General features: G+C 41.6%; 1 protein-coding gene across 1 annotated transcript in view; it reads right to left on the minus strand.

Annotated features, from left to right (window-relative positions):
- Positions 1-5000, minus strand: part of mrpl1 (mitochondrial ribosomal protein L1) — a 21656-nt gene that overhangs the window by 3714 nt on the left and 12942 nt on the right. The window lies entirely within an intron of this gene.

A 5000-nucleotide genomic window follows, 5' to 3' on the forward strand; every position in this document is an offset into this window, starting at 1 on the left:
AAGTGTCTTGGAGGCAGCCGACATCTGTCAAGGCGATGGGGACATGGGGTGGCCTTTGAGAAGTTTGCACTTAAAGTACAGTCGCTGGTAGGCATGCTAACAACCCTAGGCCCAGAGGGAGACACAGAACTTAGATGCGGCTCACATGTTGCACGACTCCTCAACAAGCGTCAAGCTGCCACCAGAGATGAGAGCTGAATTCCGCCGCACAATGCTCTGCGGCCCAGGAGCAACCAACACCCTGTTGGAGTTCTCTGAGTGGTTGAAGCACGAGTCCTAGCCATATAGCCTGTGCAAAGGCAAACACCTTGAAGTCCTGCTTGAGGTGAACAGTGAGCGAAAGACTCTGCCTCAACGGAACACCTGAAGATCTGCCTTCAGGACTATCAGGCAGGATGTGCAGACACTGAAGGCATCAGTGTCGTTCTCTGTGTCCCCAGCATGTCAACCAAAGCAATGTTACCAAATCAAAGTAGCCTTCACCTCAAGTCACCTGGGGCTGGGTGAGCAATCGTATCCTGTATCTAGTAAGTAAGTAAGTAGCCTTGCCGAGCCATGAGGCCCATAGGGCAGGAGCCTATCTCCTGTTTCTGTAGCGTGAGGCAGCTTGATGTACAAGTACACCCCCTGGACATGACGCTAGTATGTCGCAGGGGCTTACCCCCAATCCGAGTGTCAAGCAGGGAGGCATTGGGTCCCATTTTTAGAGTCTTTGGTATGACCCGGCCGGGGATTGAACCCCGACCTCCCAGTCTCAGGGCGGACCCTCTAACCACAAGGCCACTGAGCTGGTATCTAGCCTCACAACTAAATACAGACACTTGGCCAGACTGCCGCTACAACGGTTTGAAAGGGTCAAACCCCTCATCCTGATTGGGGAAGACCACCCCACCTAATCACACCAACCGAACAAGTGAGGTTGGGGCCTCCAGGTGGGCCAGCAGCAATCAGCACAAGACTGGGCTGGACATTGCAGGAACGCAATCCCCAGCCAAGACAATGTAAGTTGACTATAACAGAGCCCCAGAACACAGAGCTCATGAGAAGGATGGAGAAACAATGGCAGGAGGCCACCAAGATACAACGCCCCAGAGACCCAGAGTGTGCCACCGCTCGCAGTAAGGAGATCAACTGCTGCAGCAACGATGTCATGAAAGGCAAGTCTCCACCAAAAAAACCCTGAACCTAATCGGGGTGTCAAGAGACCAAAGTTTCTCCCCCACAGTTCCCTGCAGTGGCCAGTGAAGTCAAACTGTGCGTCTGTACCTGAAAGGGACAAGTCAAAGGCCAGAAAGCCCACCTCCTGTAATGTCCTGTCAGTAGCAACTCAACCTGCACCTGAAATAATCCCTGACCCCTCCCAGAGAAAGTTCATCGTTGAAAATGTAATGATTAGTCGCCAGAATCAAGATCATTGGTGGTCTAAAACTTGAGTTATTGGTAAAATAACAGCAGGTTGGTGGTCATTTTGAAAAACAATGGCTGCCATGGTCACAGGACAAATCTAAATAGTACCACTGTATTCCTCGTCTTTTAAAATGTATGATTAGTCACCAGAATCAAGATCCTAGGTGGTGTAGAACTTGAGTTATTGTAAAATAACAGCAGGTGGCGGCCATTTTGAAAAATTGCTGCCATGGTCACAGGGAAAATCTAATTGTACCACTGTATCCCTCATCCTTGAAAATGTAGTATTAGTCACCAGAATCAAGATCCTAGGTGGTGTAGAACTTGAGTTATTGTAAAATAACATCAGGTGGCGGCCATTTTGGAAAATGGCTGCCATGGTCACCACGAGACAAATCTGTGATGGCCCTATAGCCAAAAATGTTCCTTAAGGCATGCTCTAACTGTGTGCCAAATTAGAATACTTCCCATTATTCAAAAACTATAATTTTATTGTTTTGGGAACACTTTTGTCAACTCCGTCAGATACAAAACCTGACGGAGTTGACGTCTGACGGAGTTGACAACATGGCATTTGTTTTCATCTTAACCCTCTGTAGTATAATTTAGCCATTTTGTTTTTTCTTCAGTTGTTAGCTAAACCTAACCCTAAACTAAAATACTAAACATTATTTTGGAATTCTTAACAAAGATCATAATAATGTCCTGACGGAGTTGACATGTAAAAGCTGTGACCACATTGATATCAACATTGTTTGTTTAAAATATCAAACAATTGAATGCTTGTCAGACCAGGTGCTCCACTGTTGCAACAAATATAAACAAGACTTGGAAAAGGAGTCTTCAGGCTAAATATGTCGACAATAATTTCGGATTAATTTAAGACTTTTAAAAAACCTAACTGTGTATATTGTTTGCTATGTTGTTGACAATCTACTTTCATTTAGTATGTATATGTATGTGATTGTGACAGTATTAGACACTTTTTTGGCAGTTTGAAATTGTGACCACTTGCTGGGGACAGGCTAAATACAGGCCTTTTTGGGTACAGTGCCTGCTTTTAACTAATTCAGATGGCATATGAAAAAAAATATAATGAAATTAATGGCATAAGAATACACAACTGTATTACATTTAACTTTGCAAGTGCTTTTATTTTTATGAATTAATTTATTTTTAACATAAATAAGGCTCTTATGTGTGGGACATTTTTCCACTTTTGTCCCTCATCTCAAGAATGAGATATATTATGGGTGTGCTGAAATATCGATATGGCGATATATATCGATACGTCCTCCCGCGATGAATAATCGATATTGATTATTAAAATATCGATTTAAAAAAAAAAGAGTCCTTATGAAATGTTGTTCATAATGAAGTGATGAACAACATGTTTAGAAAAGGAGGAAATGACAGCTAAAATAAAGCAAATCCCACTATCATATTCCACAGCAACCAGAAGTACTTAATTACTGGATGGTGATTTGTCCAAACAGCTTTGTGGGAATACAAAATGCAGAATGCATTTCCCCAGCAGTGGACAAGTCCACTGACACCAGTGATAATGGTCAGTTGGTGGTGTTTGGGAGGCATTATGATGATACCAGTGATAATGGTCAGTTGGTGGTGTTTGTGAGGCATTATGATGATACCAGTGATAATGGTCAGTTGGTGGTGTTTGTGAGGCATTATGATGATACCAGTGATAATGGTCAGTTGGTGGTGTTTGTGAGGCATTATGATGACACCAGTGATAATGGTCAGTTGGTGGTGTTTGTGAGGCATTATGATGACACCAGTGATAATGGTCAGTTGGTGGTGTTTGTGAGGCATTATGATGATACCAGTGATAATGGTCAGTTGGTGGTGTTTGTGAGGCATTATGATGATACCAGTGATAATGGTCAGTTGGTGGTGTTTGTGAGGCATTATGATGATACCAGTGATGTCTGTCTGTACTCTATAGCCTGTCTGTCTGTCTTTCTGTCTGTACTCTTGTTACATACTCAAGGATTGTATATTTATATGTATTATATATGATACCGTGACTATATTTCTATATATTGTATATTATACAAGGGGTATTTATATATATATATATATATATTATGTTATATGGTGATTATATTGATACATATGGATATTATAGTATACAGTGATGTGGCATAGTATGGCGTGCTGATTGCAGTCCTCAGTCACAGGTCTGGCTGGTGCTCGGAGGCGGAGACTTACCTTCCACCTGCCCACCTCGTCAACGGGAGCCTATCATCATCAGAAGGCCAGCCAGAGGAAGACTACTTAAGAGCAGCTGTGATGCCAGCTCGTTGGCACTGTGACTCAGTCTGACATACTGAGAGCACCTTGTCCAGGGAGCTTAGTCCAGTAATAATGTAATTTGACCTCTAACTAATTGCAAAAAAACCAAACTCAACTGATTTTGCATCTTCAATATATCCTGAATAACAGAAAGAAAGTTGCCTGGAATTGTCTGAGGGGAAAGTGTTGAAAATGGCCTGTACAGTATGGCCACCATTGACATCCTATTATAAGGCAATATTTTCTAAATTTCCTTATGCTTTAAGTAGCATGTGACATATCAAACTAGGTTGTTGTCATGATGCTGAAGCCATTCCAAGCATTAGTTTTGCATAAAAACACTCATTGGGCTAAATTTGGCCATAGCAACTTGCCAAAATGTAATGAGGTCAGCACATTTGGGCAAGTTGCTATGGCCAAATTTAGCCCAATGAGTGTTTTTATGCAAAACTAATGCTTGGAATGGATTCAGCATCATGAAAACCCCCTAGTTTGATATGTCACATGCTACTTAAAGCATAAGGACATTTAGAAAATATTACCTTATAATAGGATGTCAATGGTGGCCACACTGTACAGGCTATTTTCAACACTTTCCCCTCAGACAATTCCAGGCAACTTTTTTTCTGTTATTCAGGATATATTGAAGATGCAAAATCAGCTGAGTTCGGTTTTTTTGCAATTAGTTAGAGGTTGATCCTGTATTTTCCATAGATTTCCTGTACTAGCTGTGTAAACCTACATCGGGTCTAACATTCACGAGGGACTCCAGTGTGGAGCGCTCTGCGTGATTAACGAAACCTAACCCACCTTGCTGTGGTACCGTTACAAGAAGTTATACTGTGTTGTAATAATCGGGAGTGTGGGAGCTTGATTTTTGTAAACAGTTTGTATTTTGGTTAGGACTAGAAAGAGTAGAGAGTTTAGATAGGTTGATCATTTGTAACCTTTCTTTTTCTGTTGATGGTTAGGATTAGCTAGAGGGTTCTGTTTCCATTAGGATAGGTTTAGTCTGTTTTGTTGTTTTCCCTGAGTTGCCCCATACAGCCTTTGTTTTGTTTTCATTATATATAAGTAAATAATCTCTAAGTTGATCTTGTAACCGGGCTCAGCTCGGGAGGGCTCAGCCCAAACTTTAAGTTGGTTGGAAACCCAGAAACTACCGTTATTAGTCGCTTACAGGTTGTCTAGACAGGAGGATATTGATATATATATATATATATATATATGGGACCGTATTCTATATATATATATTCATGATATACCATTGTATTAAT

This window comes from Electrona antarctica (genome assembly GCF_951216825.1).
Source record: "Electrona antarctica genome assembly, chromosome: 12".
NCBI classification, from domain to species: domain Eukaryota; kingdom Metazoa; phylum Chordata; class Actinopteri; order Myctophiformes; family Myctophidae; genus Electrona; species Electrona antarctica.